Source organism: Macrotis lagotis, chromosome 8 (genome assembly GCF_037893015.1).
Source record: "Macrotis lagotis isolate mMagLag1 chromosome 8, bilby.v1.9.chrom.fasta, whole genome shotgun sequence".
Lineage (NCBI taxonomy): Eukaryota > Metazoa > Chordata > Mammalia > Peramelemorphia > Peramelidae > Macrotis > Macrotis lagotis.
Genome location: NC_133665.1, coordinates 10,777,872 through 10,792,745, shown reverse-complemented (window position 1 = coordinate 10,792,745; position 14,874 = coordinate 10,777,872).

The following is a 14,874-nucleotide window of genomic DNA, read 5'->3' as shown; positions in this document are numbered from 1 at the left end:
AAAGTATATTGTGTTACATGGTTCAAAAAGTATATCCCAAATGAGCCAAAGATCCAAAGACTTACCCAGTGAAGAGACAGATAATGTGGCTCCCATAGCAGACTATTGAAGAAGCATATACCTTAGAGACTTAGGTCCTACTTTTTATCCCTGGAGTTTACCACAGAGTCTGATACAGGTGCTTAATGTTTTTGGTTTTGGTTTTGTTTTTTTTTGTCCTTCATTGTGAAAGAAGACCGGGGAGATGATACCATGATAAACAAGTAAATTGATTTGAGTGAAGGGGTGTTGTGCTGTCACCAGTCTCACTTTCTCCTTCTGAACCATCTAGGACAGGTGGCAGATAAGAATCAGGATGACTGGAGATGGCCCTGGATAGGGGGTAGGCAGGGTTAAATGACTTGCCCAAGGTCACACAGCTAGTGAGTATCAAGTGTCTGAGGCTGGATTTGAACTCAGGTCTTCCTGACTCCAGGGTTGGTGCTCTATTCACTGCACTGGCTAGTTGACCTTTGCACAGTAGCAGGTGGTTAATAAGTTCATAAAGGAAGGAAAGAAGGAAGGAAGGAAGGAAGGAAGGAAGGAAGGAAGGAAGGAAGGAAGGAAGGAAGGAAGGAAGGAAGGAAGGAAGGAAGGAACTTGAGTGATAATGGCAATCACAGAGTTGAACAAAGAGTTTATGCACTTCTAAGAGTTAACTGACCATTTGAAGGGCATTGGGAGCCACACCACACTGAAAGCTAATTCTTTACTGTGACCCCCCCATGCTAGCCAAGCCTAGAGCCTCAGTTGCAAACCTGCTTCATTAATTGTCCAGTCTTCTCTATGATGGGAGTGACAGAGCCAGAAGAAAAAATGCTGTTGGTTTTGCTAGGGGAGGACCAGAAAAATCATTCAGTCAGAAATAAAGAGAGGCAAGGTATAGAGCTAACTTAAAAAAAAAGCCTCCAACATTATTAGTTCTAGCTGCTTTCCTGGAATTCAGTACCAGCACCAGCCTTAGCCCCAGTCCCAGTCCCACTGTCTCCTTAGAATCTCAATGGGAAAAAATACTCAAAAAGGGCAATTATGGGTTTTCTCAGATAATGAGTCTAAGACTGGTTCTGTATATGAACAAAGTGAGGCTAATTATTACTAGCTCTCCTTTATATATTTTATGGTTTTCAAAACACTTTGCAATTATGTTACCATTTGACCCACATAACAGCCTTTGCCTAATAAATTATACTAGATTAAAAAGTTCTTTCCGAAGTTCTGATAATAATAATAATGCCTAATAAATGCATGTTGAATTTCACCCATTTAAGTAAAAGTACAAGTATAATGGTTCCTGTTTTACAAATAAGGAAAAAGATTCAGAGAGTTTAAGTGATTTATCCAAGGTTTCACATAGCTAGAAATAAAAACTGACAGTTCTTTCTATTGACAAGTCTACTAGCATGGTATTCTTCCCAGTACACCACATTGCCTCTTTAAAGATCACCTACTCAATCACTTTGTGTCACTGATGATTTGGACAACAATTGGGGTGACAGAAAGTCATTGTTTATATGAATTTATACAGAGTCTACAGTCCAGTAATACTTTCCCATTAATATAGTAATGGAGATCAGTTTATCAGATTAATTGGCACCCCTTAGACAGAGAGGAAACTGGTGAGTCAATAGATAGAGCACTAGACTTGGAGTCAGAAAAACCTGTGTTCAAATTCAGCTTCAGATAATTCCTATGTGACCCTGGGCATCACCTTACCCCTAATTTCCTGGCAAAAAGGATTCATTTGGATCCACTCAAGAAGGAAATAGCAAACCATTTCAAGTATCTTAGCCAAGAAAACACCAGACTGGGTCATGAAGGGTCAGACAAGACTGAAATAATTGAATAAGAAGACAAAGAAGCTTCCATGAGGAGTAACCATAAACCTTTGTAGCATGTGTATATCATGTAGGACTATATTAAAGCTAGGCGTCTTCAATATCCTCCTTCAAATAGCCTTGTCAGATCAGTTTGGTGATGGGGAATATGTTCATATAAATAGTGCCATTCAGCTGTTATATCATCTTCATGAATCAGAAGACCTGGATTCTAATTCCAGCTCTGCCACTATCTGGTTCTGAAATTCCAGTGAGTCTGGAATTTCCTTTATGGAGTAAGAGACAATGTAGAATAAGACTTGATTTCTGGTGACCCTTATGTCTCTGGATTACCTGACACCTGATGCATAGCAAAGTGGAATACTGACCCATTCTAGATCCCAGTTAATCCAATTAGCTGTTAACCCTTAAATCTTGTCACTTTCAGAACAATGTAATACAACAGATATTCCATTAATTTTGGAAATGATAAATTAAAAACTAAAGGGTCTTTCCAAAAGCATAGCCCTAGAATTTCATATTGGCAACTTACTACCCATGAGATTTTAGGAAAATAATTTCATCTGAGTCACAATTTCTTCACCTGTAAAATGAAGGGGTTAATTGTTGACCTACATTAACAAAGATATTTTGCTTTTCTTAGAGGTCCCTATATTTAGTAAGCCTTCTATGCATCTTACCTAAATCCAGACCTTCATCTCTCTTCCTAACTATCATCATTCTGCCAGCCTTTTCAATTTTTCTTACTGCTTTAGAATATAAATTCTTTGAGGGTAGGGGCTAGTTTGTTTATGTTTGTATTCCCAGGAAGGCCTCTTACAGCTTTTGATCTATGTTTCTATGACCCTATAATCACAACTTTGTTAGTTAATACATCTGTGACTTGGGGTAATGTTAGCATATTTATGGGTATCAGTTTATATCTTCATACACAAAATAAGGGGATTGGACTAAGTAACCCCTGAGGTCCCTTCCAGCTTTAAAACTTTGATTATCTTAATTTAAGTGAAGATTGAAAAGGAAGATAACAGAGATTAGACACTGATCTCATGGAACTAACTGGAGATAAATTTTGCACTCTGTTAAACAAACCTAGTCTAAGAATTTTAGGTGAACTTCTTCAAAACAATCAGCACAAAAAAACTTTCTGTCCAGTGAGTCATTTGACTGAACTACTCCTAGCTCTGTCTAGACCCAAATTAAGAGAACTCAACAAAAACAAATAAAACAAGAAGTTGGTTTAAATGAAAGCTGTGGGGGGGGGGGGGGGGAGAATAACTCCAAATAATATTTCCATGATTATTACCCAAAGATGTCAGAAAATTTTATAGTGTGTTGGCATCCTATTCCCCTACCTCAGATCTTCTATGATTTATACAATTTTAGCATGATAAATTGCATCAGTAGCTTCTCCAAACTAGGAGGGAGCAAAATTGTGTGTGAATTAATAAATATTATCATTTGAAGAGGTATTTGAAATAAACCTCTCTCCCTGCCACCAGCCCCATCTTTCTTTAATGGATCATAATTTTATCTCTTTAAAGTACTCTAAGTAATAATTCTGCTTCAAAGAATTTATTCCTTTTATCTTCTTTGAAACTTTTTATGATGTTGGTGATGGTGTGCCATAATGTAGCTATGGGATGGTCTTTTTTTTTAACTGCTGATATTGAAATGCTGGATGTGAAATAACTTGCTAGTGAAAATGAACATTTTTCCAATGAAGCAATTTTATGATTAGCTGAGTAAAAAATTGTACTTTATCCTCTTATCCTGACATTGTTCTTCTTGAATCTCCCAGAAAACTTCATCCATCCTCTTTCAGAAAAGTCATCATCAACATCTTCAGCCTGAAAAGTTATACTTTGAAAGAACCCTTTATCCTCCTTGTTATTGAATGACTCCTTCCAAAACCTCTATTTAAAGAGGACACCCAACCATTGATCTCTTCGTTTCCCATGAGACTATGCTTCTTGTCTAGGTTACTTACTTCTATGCCTACCATACTACCCCAACAGTTTCCCCAGCTTCCATCCCCATTAGAAGGCAAACTCCTAGAAGGCAAACTGTAGTTTTTCCTTGAACTTGAATACCCAGCTTCTAGCACTAGGCCTAGCACATAAAACATGCTTAATAAATATTTGTTTACTGATTCCTCTGGGATGATAATAGTGGAAAAGCTGGATAGACTGAGGGGAGGTATGTTTAGGGATGATAATTTTAGAAGTGGTGTTTCATATAGTATAGTGTTGGGCTTAAAGTAAGGATTGTTGTTGTTGTTTGTCCTTTGTTTTTGAAGAGGACCATGACATCTAAAAGATGGTGTTATGACTTGCAGTAAATTGGATTTTAAATGAAGGAGAGCTGTGCAAAGTCATCAGTCTCACTTTCTCCTCCTGAGTCATCTGGTTCCAGTAGTAACATATAGATCAGGATGACTGGAGATGGTCCCCAATATTGCAGGAGATCTTGATCTTTTTAATGTAAAGTCTTTTCCAGGTCTTTTAGAGGCAATGCCCAAAGATAAGGTAAGAAATGAGAGCCCCAAAATGTCTTATTTTACTTAGTGAAAGGAAGGAAGGAAGGAAGGGAGGGAGGGAGGGAGGGAGGGAGGAATGGTAATTTGGAATGGGAGAAAAAATACAAGGAGAAATCTAAAATATATAAAAACAAAAGCTATTAATAAAATCTGCTTTTAAAATACTACTATTGTTAGAACAGAATGACTATTTAGTTGAAAACTTCAGCAACTATACCTCAAATGTGAAGAAGTATAACCATTTCCCCTTCATATTATATTTGGAAGAGAATTGTGGAGGGGGTGGTTAGAGCAGGAAAATTGGAGAGGGAAGGGTACTCATTTCATTATTCCCTCAAAAATTATTTTTTAATTATTTTTCCTAAATTGAATAATTTAGATCAGCTATGTGTCTAGTCCCAGAAACCCTGGATATTTGTTTCCCTCAATTTCATTTTGGCTGTGGAATCTAGCATGAGCAGCATTTGTAATCATTAGTAGAAATGACCATCTGCAAAGGCAGTATAGACTGCTAGTCACCTGCAAGGAACCACCTGAGAGTTGCCAGGAAGACTGCCTATTCAACAATATTTAGGAACATATTACATGAAAAGTACCTTGGAATATTATTTGTGACATAAAAAATTATAGAGAATTTCAAAGAAATCTGGGAACATATGTATGATTAGCTATAAAATGAAGTGAGTAAAACCAAGAGAACAATAACAACATGAAGGACAACACATTTGAAAGACTTAAGAACTCTAATCAATAGAGAATGATGACCAAATAAAATTCCAGAGAACCAATAATGAAGCTTGACAAAAATAGGATATGAACTCAGGATACATAATGACACATGGTTGATTTTTTAGTGATGGTCATGGTTGAATATAGTCAATGAAGGGATTTATCTTGCTGACTGCATATTTGTTATAAAGGTTTTGTTTTGGGGGGTTTTTTTTCTTCTGGTAGAGATCAGGAGAAATGGGATAGAGAAAAAATTAAATATTTTTTTCTTAAAAGTACATTTGAGGGTTGCAAACAGGACTGTCACTTTTACCTGGATGAAATTCTTCTTTGCTCTTATCTCTTTTTCTTATTTATCATATAATTTGAGTAGAAATGTTTCTCTTGGGGCAGCTAGGTGGTGTAGTGGATAAAGCATCAGCCCTGGAGTCAGGAGTACCTGAGTTCAAATCTGGCCTCAGACTCTTAATAATTACCTAGCTGTGTGGCCTTGGGCAAGTCATTTAACCCCATTGCCTAGCAATAGCCTATTTAAAAAAATAAGAAATGTTTCTCTTCCCCTTTCTTCAATGAGACCATTAACTCCTTGAAAATGTTATCATAGTCATATGAAAAAATATCCTAAATTACTTTTGTTTATAGAAATACAAATCAAAAGAACTCTGAGATACTAATGACAAATGTTGTTGAAGGATATGTGGGGAAAGTGAGACACTAATATATTATTGGAGGAGTTGTGAACTGATTCAACCATTCTGGAGAACAATTTGGAACTATGTCCAAAGGACTATAAAATCTCATATACTTTTGACCCAACAATGTTACTACTAGAGCTATATCCTGAAGAGATTCTTTTAAAAAAAGAGAGAGAACCTATGCATACAAAATTATTTATAGCATTTCTTTGTGTTTGTGTATGAGTTTGTGTCGGGGGGGGATGGCAAAGAATTTGTGGGGTGGTGATGGCAAAGAATAGACAAACAGGTGGTGGTATATAATTGTATTGGAATAATTTTGTGCTATAAGAAATGACAAGCAGAATGCTTTCAGAGAAATCCGTAAAGTTTTAAATGAACTGATGAACTGATGTAAGATGAAATGAGCAGAACCAGGAGAATATTGTACATAATAACAGAAATGTTGTACACTAGTTGAGTAACTTAGCTTCTCTTAACAATACAATGATGGGGGCCACAGTGGATAGAGCACAGGCCCTGGAGTCAGAAGGACCTGAGTTCAAATGTGGCCTCAGGAACTTAATAATTACTTAGCTGTGTGACCTTAAGTCACTTAACCCCATTTTCTTGCAAAAAAAAAATACAATGACCACTACAATTCCAGTGATGAAAAAAGCTATCAATCTCCAGAGAAAGAATCTTATTTGTTTGTTTTTGATCTGTTTTCTTTTACAAACGACTAATATGAAAATATATTTTATAAAACTATACATGTATAACCTATATTAAGTTAAAATTAAATTCTCAATGAAGGGGTAGAAGAGAGAAAGAAAATATGAAAATAAAAAAATTTTAAACAAATGTTAAAAATTGATTTTACATGTAATTTGGGAAAATAAAGTAGTAAGTAAAAAGATTAAGAACAAATATTGTCTTCCTTATATTTGTATTTTCCTATAATAGTACCTGAAGTTCTACCAATTTCCTATTTTATAACATAAATTTAGTTTGCCAGAAATCTTTTGTCAGTATGTAAATGTTCTATGGAGTGGTAACAGATTAAGTTAACAGTCTTTAGTACCTTCTCAGAGATTATGTTATTATCAATTTGCTTTCCAGTGTCATAATTACCTGTAAGTGAAAAGGAAATAGAATTGATGCATTTTGATGACTGAGAAGAAATAAGAAGCCCAAGGTTATGAACTAATTTCTAGATAGAAAATCTGACCTCAGAAATTTGACATTTACTAGTTGTATATCACTGGGCAAATTCATATCTGGCCATTGGACCCAGAAGCTTCCAGAGGAGAAAGTGAGATTCATGATTTTTCAAATCATTTCCTTTCCCAAATTCAATTCACATACATGTCTTGGTATCACCTCCCTGATGTCATGGTTTTCTTCAAGAATAGAGGACAAGCAACAATATATGTATGAGGACTGGAAGAAGTATTTGACACAAGGGAATGATGAGAGAGAGAGAGAGAGAGAGAGAGAGAGAGAGAGAGAGAGAGAGAATGTGAATGTGAATGTGAATGTGTCCCCAACAAGGAAGATTGGTCATCACTGACTTTTGACCTCTAAAAGTAAATATGTATTGGGGGCAGCTAGGTGGCACAGTGGATAGAGCACCAGCCTTGGAGTCAGGAGTACCTGGGTTCAAATCCAGTCTCAGACACTTAATAATTACCTAGCTGTGTGGCCTCAGGCAAGCCACTTAACCCCATGTGCCTTGAAAAAACCTAAAAAAAAGAAAAAAAAGGTAAATATGTGTTAACCTTCTCACAGTTTTTCTAATCAGGGACAAATGTTATTAGAGTTTTGGTCTTAAGAAAGAGAAAAACAGAATTAGATTAATATACACAATCACTGATATATCTCTGTACATATTAATTGATATTTCTAGTTAATGTACACATTTATTGATATTTCTCAAAGTCATGGGCTACTCAAGTATGCTTGGATGGGGAGGTAGGGGAAGTTCTAACAAAAGAGTCAAACCTCACAAAATGGAGCCCTATGGTGGATTTTTTTTTATTTTGAGTATCAGAAGTAGGGTTCTGTAATATCACCTCAGGCTTATCCAATTATAGAAGATTGTACAGGCTCACAACCCAAGACTGGGAGTGAAGGGACATCATATGAACATCAGTAAAGGGAGTGTCCTTAATGCTGAATGAAGATGGCTTTAGTAACTAAACTGATGAAATTAAGAAGGCATGTGAGTTTGTGCTGCTTAAAATTGGGGAGGCTTTCTCAAAGCACCCTTTACAATTGCTAAATTCATTTAATTAAAAGGAAACCTTATCTAATATCTATGTAAAAGTTGACCCCCAAAAAATAATTCATTCAAAAATATATATTTATATGTATATAGTAAACCTTAAAATGTAAGGTTAAAATAACAGAAAATATAGGTTGATATACGTAAGCTATAAATAAAGAAGAATAGATAAGGGGTTAAATCTCTCCAGAGGCTATTCTATTAGGATGGACAAAATCTCAAAGAGTATCATACTAAATCAAAGCTATCTTGTCTCAGGGAGGACATCTTCCTTCAGAGGTTAAAGTACAAGGAGGGCAAGACAAATATTTCTAAGTCTAGAGTAATACATATTCCATTCCTCACAATAAAAAAAAATCAACCATTGACAAGGAATATAGTTAAGAAAAATATATTATACCTCCATTTTGATCAAATATGATGTCATCTACAGATCAACTAGGGAGAAGGAGAAATGAACAGCATCTTGGAGGGGGAATTAGCAAATCTTGGAAACTTAAAGAGTTCCTAGCATATGGGAGGGTAACATAGGTCTATGAGAGTCACAAGGATGGATAACACATTTACAGAGTCAAAGGAGGGAAAATATAGAGATCAAAATGGGGGAAGTCCCCTTTGTTTAAAAAACCTGTACAAATAGGATACAAAAGCAAGAAAGAAAACATAAAATTATGGTCCTTTTCTTCTTCTGGAGACATATGATGTCCTTCTATATCTCAGGATTTCAGGCTCTTCTATACAAAATACAGTTTGTTTATAGATATCTTCCCTTCTGATAAAAGAAATATTTCAAAAACAAATTTTATCAGGTAAAATCTTATTTTAGAACTTTTTGGATCATAGAAATTACAATTTGATTTCTCAATTATTACATAGAGAACTTCACAAATAGGAAAAAGATTCTATTGTGAAAGTGAATTCATTAAAGATTGCTAAATTAATGAGTTTGGATTTACAAATATAACAGTTTTAACCTTTTCTCCAATGTTTAAAAAAAGAATCAAAATCAAAAACTCTTAGTTGAAAAATATATTTCTCTAAACAAAAATTTTTGAAATATACTATAGATAATCCTTCTTCTGCTATACTTAGTTAACTAATCTTCCTTTCCTTAAAACAGAACTCGAAATACTTATAAAGAATCATATCCTGATGTCATAAAATCTTTATTATATTTTCCTAAATATCCTCTTAGTAATTTGAAAAGCCAAGATCTTAGGATTTTAATTCCCATAGGAATGTGTAGCTGACAACAGTTGCCAAGGCTATATATTAGGATAAAACCAAAATAGGGATTCAAAACTAGAAAAATTGAACTGAAAAAGCAGTAGACTCACTTCATTTCAAGGTCAGTTTTTGCTAGGCTCAATATCTGTCCCAGCATCTAGGGATCCCATTATACAGTGCTGTTAAAAAGGAATCTACCTCCTTTCTAAATCAAAATTGTCTAATCTGTCAACAAAAGCACAAGTTTGAAATACATCAGGAATTTGAAATGTTACAGGTTTCTTTCCTTCCAAGGCTACAATTTTCTTCAGGTAAGAATTTAGCTTTGGTGGAAGTCATCCCTTCTATTAGTTTAGGCAAAATCTCATCAAAGAGTATCATCATTGTACAAAGCTATCATGTCTAAGGGAGGATACATTCTTTCTAACTTGTCTAAGGGAGGATACATTCTTTCCTGGATTAAGGTTCAAAGAGGGCAGGGCAAGTTTTCCTTTTAAAATCATTTGCTTTCCTGAATTTGAAATAACATTTGGAGAGATAACATTCCAAACATTCCATTCCTTTCCATAGCTAAGAAATTTATCTTTGACCAGGAATACAGTTTGAAGAAGTTATTGCACTTTGACAATACTTAATAAATGCTTAGTGATTGATAAAGACTTAAAATATTCTAATAATGGAAGACAACATAAAAAGGGAGCTGAAGAGGAAGGGCAGAATGAGGATAGACAGTATGTCTGGGAAGGGAAGGGCTGAATTTTGGCAAAATGAGGCAAAGGCTCACCCAATAAGGGAACTTCTAGATAAAGAGAATTTCCCCACAAATACAAGTGGGAACCTTCTCAATATTTTTATTCTTAGAGAAAGCTGCCTAAGAAGATTGGATTTCATGGTCATATATATCAGGTATGTGTCAGAGATGGGATTGAACTCAGACCTTTCTGGTTCTGAGAAAAGATCTTTATAGATATATATAAAATACTTTCTTTGAGTATATACAAGTGAGCTGTTATTATTATGATTGTTTCCATTTGGGCATCAAGTGACCTCCAAAAGAGAAGGAAAGAGACAGAGCACAGTAAAGAAAGAGAAAAGTAAAATGGCAATAGAGGAGAAAGTCAGTAGTTCTGGAGTGCCAAGCAATCGAGTTACAGTCTGTTGTACAGGTCTTGCCTCTCCCCAGTCAACTGCTGTCTTAGCCATGATGACAATAGTACTGAGACCCAGGAATTCCTTTTGGAAACTCTTTTCATCTCACTACTGAGAAATTGTTGAACACTCAGCCTCCACTGGCTGGAAAGGGTTTAACAAAGAGGAGACAATTCCCCTTCTGAGCTTCCTTGCCTCTATACACCAACTTGGCTGTCTCTTTCTGAGTTATATTAGGCCATACCTCAGTCAATCTTTCATGGTTGTTTCACCTTTCCCTCAAAGAAAAGGAAATCTGGGTTGTCAATCATAATCTGCTCTTGTTAGTCCATGTGCAGGTTAACTCCTTGAGGATCAAAGAAAGTTTTCCATCCTTAGTAGAAGGAATTTATTTCTATCATGTATATCTCCCTATTGTCTTATGGAGTGTTAGTTTTAGTTTGTTTTATAAAACAAAGATGCCTTTTCTCTCTAATTAAAAATAGTAATAACATCTATATGGTACTTTAAGGTGCACAAAGTATTTTACCTTGTCATCTCATTTTGAATGTACTAAGTACTACAGTTAGACCCCCTTCTATAGATTATGTTTTTTTAAAAAAACTGAATTTGAGAGAGGATGATTTGTTCAGCATTAAACAACTTATAAGTGTCTGAGGCTAGATTTAAATTTAGCTTTTCCTGAGCCCAAGTTCAACATTCTAACTACTTTGTCACCTAAACATGTTAGGAAGTACTAGAAAAGTTATAAAATAGGTTGGAAGCTTGAAAGGGGAAGAGAGAACTGAAAAAGGAAGCATCAGAAATTAAATTTGAAGTTGATTTAATCATACCAAGTCTAGGAAACAAAAGAATGATGAGATTACTGGTTGATGCTAACAAGTTGCTTTTTCTTTCCTATAAAATCTATAGACAGCTCTCGAATAAGATATTAAGGTATTCCCTTTTCTGTTCAGCCACCTTAGCTTAATTTGATGACAGATTGTCTACTCTGACATTTTCAATGCTATTATCACTTTATATAAGATATATTTTTGTCATTGATGACAATGTGAACCCAATTCCCAATTCTGATTATGCTATGGTGAAAAGAGCACTAAATTGGGAGAGCTAGATTGAAGTCTTGGGTCTTCAAACTACTCCTTGTATGATCTTTAGAAATTTCTTCCTTTAATAAACTAGAAGAGTGTTAGAGAACAATGTCCCCAGAAATACTGTCTTTATTTGTTATTCATTCATTCAATCATGTCAGACCTCTTCATGAGCACATCATGTTCTCCTAACCTCTTCTATCTCCCTAAATCTGTGTGAGCTCATGTTCATTGTTTCCATAACACTATTCATTTCCTCCTTTGCAATCTCCTTTTCCTTTTGCCTTCAGTCTTTTCTAACATCAGAGACTTTTCCAGTAGATCCTGTCTTCTCAATAGGGTCAAAGTATTTGAAGCTTCAGCTTCAGTATTTGACCTGATGAAAAGACTAATCAATTTCTTTAAATATTAACTGATTTGGTCTCAATGCTGTCCAAGGGAGACTCAAAAGTCTTCTCTAGCACCATGATTTAGAAGCATTGATTCTGTTTCCCTTATAATTTAATTCTAATAGGTATATAGTATTATTATTGGAAAATAACAGTTTTGACTATATGAATCTTTGTGGACAAGATGATGTCTCTGGTTTTTAGAATGCTATCCAGAATTGCTATAGCTTTCCTTCCAAGAAAGCTAGTATCTTAATTTGACTATAGTCAACATCTGCAGTGATCTTTGAACTCAAGAATAGAAAATCTGATAGTTTCCATTTCTTCTCCCTTAATTTGCCAGTGTAGATTGCTTTTTTTTAATGTTAAGTTTCAAGTCACCTTTTATACTCTTTCACCCTCATCAGAAAGTTTCTTAATTCTTTATTTTATGCCATCAGAGTGGTGTCATTTGCAGATGTGAGATTATTGATATTTCACCTGAAAATCTTTATTATGGCTTTTGATTCATTCAGTCTGGAATTTCACATGATGTGATCTGCATATAAGATGACAATAAAGTAACAGTGGGGGGGCAGAGCTAAGATGGCAGCAAGAGAAGAGTCTCTCCTAGGTGCTCTCCAAGATATTTCAAAAATCTTAAAATTAAGGCTCTAACTAAATTTTCAAGAGACAGAATCCACAGAAAGATCTAGTGAGTCAATTCTCCAGCCCAAGGTAACCTGGAAAATAGTGGAAAAACTTTCTTCCACGGGGTCAGAGGGGCAGCTCTGCCAGAGTGAAGAAACTTCAGCCTCCTGAGAACAGTCCCAGGGTGCCTGGGAGACAGGGCTCCCAGCAGCAGAAGCAGTTTCCTGACCTGCACCCTGGGGACACAAAGCATAACTTGGAAGATCAGCAGGGAGACCTCTGCCAGAGCATGCATGAAGCCCAGGCCCTCAGCGTGGTCCTGGAAGCCCGGATCCAGAAAATGAAAGCTGGTCAGTGGAACCTTCAAGCAGGAGCCTCCAGGCAGCTGTGCCCTGAGAGCTCAGCCCACCAAAGGTAAGGGAGTGGAGGGAGACTTCCAAGGTCTGTCCTCTGTCCTTGGTACAGGACTCTGGGGCTCTGACCACATTTAGATCCTGATTGTAGTCTAGGTCCCCCACAGAACAGGGACCACCCCCTCTCAGCCCCATGGCAGAGGGGTACACTTGTGGTCAATCACAGACCAGGAGAGCAGTCAGAGCCTCACACACTGAGGTTCTTTTGGGGGTGTCCCAATAAAACTCAAAAGCTCAGGAAGCATCCCAAAACCAGGCACAGGCTGGGGAAATGAGTAAACAGGAAAAAAGGAACCTGACCACTGACAAATACTTTGTCTATGATCCCAAGGAGGATCAAAATACTCAATCTGAAGATGAAGTACAAGCTTCTGCAGCTAAAGACTCCAAGAAAAATAGAAGCTGAGCTCAGACTATGACAGAGCTCAAAAAAGATTTTGAACATCAAGTAAGGGAGATAGAAGAAATATTGGGGAAAGAAATGAGAGAGATGCAGGAAAAACATGAAAACAAAGTCAGCAGCTTAGTCAAGGAGATCCAAAAAAAAATGCTGAAGAAAGTAACATATTAAAAACCAGCTTAGGTCAAATGGATAAAATAGTTCAAAAAGTTATTGAGGAGAAGAATTTTTTAAAAAGTAGAATTGGCCAGATAGAAAAGGAGATAAGAAAGCTCTCTGAGGAAAACAAATCCTTCAGATGTAGAATGGAGCTAAAGGAAGTTTATGACTCTGAGAAATCAAGACACAATACTTCAACACCAAAAGAATGAAAAATTAGAAGAAAATATGAAGCATCTCATTGAAAAAACAACTGATCTGGAAAACAGATTCAGGAAAGATAATAGGGATACTTGAAAGTCATGATCAGGAAAAGATCCTTGACCTCATTTTTAAAGAATTCCTACAGGAAAATTGCCCTGATATCCTAGAAGCAGAGAGCAAAATAGAAATTGAGAGAATGCACCAATTTCCCCCAGAAAGAGATCCAAAAAAACAACAACCCCTAGGAATATTATAGCCATGTTCCAGAACTCCCAAGTCAAAGAGAAAATATTGCAAGCAGCCAGAAGGACACAATTCAAATATCATGGAGCTGCAGTCAGAATCATACAAGATTTAACAGCAGCTATATTAAGGACTCATAGGGCTTGGAATATAAGATTCTGGAAGGCAAAAGAGCTTGAAATGTAACCAAGAATCAACTACCGAGCAAAACTAAACATTTGCTTCCAGGGGAAAAGATGGACTTTCAATGAAACAGGGGAAATTCAAATGTTCCTGTTGAAACAACCAGAGCTGAACAGAAAGTTTGTCCTTCAAGTACAGGACTCAGGTGAAGTATAGAGAGTGGAGGAGAAGGGTAAATTATGAGGAACTTAATGATGAACTGCATGTATTCTTACTTAGAAAAATGGTACTGATAATACTCATATGAACCTTCTCATTTAATAGAGCATGTAGAAGGAGATTTTATAGATGAAGCACAGGAGAGAGCTGAATTTGAAGATAAAATATATTGTAAAAATTTGAAGATAAAATATATTGTAAAAATGGAGTCAAAGGGAAATGTACAGGGAGTAAGAGAAAGGAGAGGTGGAATAGGCTAAGCTATTTTATATAAAAGATTTTTTTTGCAGTGAGCTTTTTGCAATGATATGGAAGGGAGGAAGGTGAGGGGGAATGAGGGAACCTTCACTCACATCAGAAATGGCTCAGAGAGGAAACAGCATACACACTCAATAGAGTATAGACATCTAGAGTGAAAAGGAGAGAAGGGGGAGGGGGAAGGGGGTGGGGATGTAGATGATAGAAGAGAGGGTAGATCATAGGAGAGAACAGTCAGGTATAACACATTTTATTTTTTACTTTTT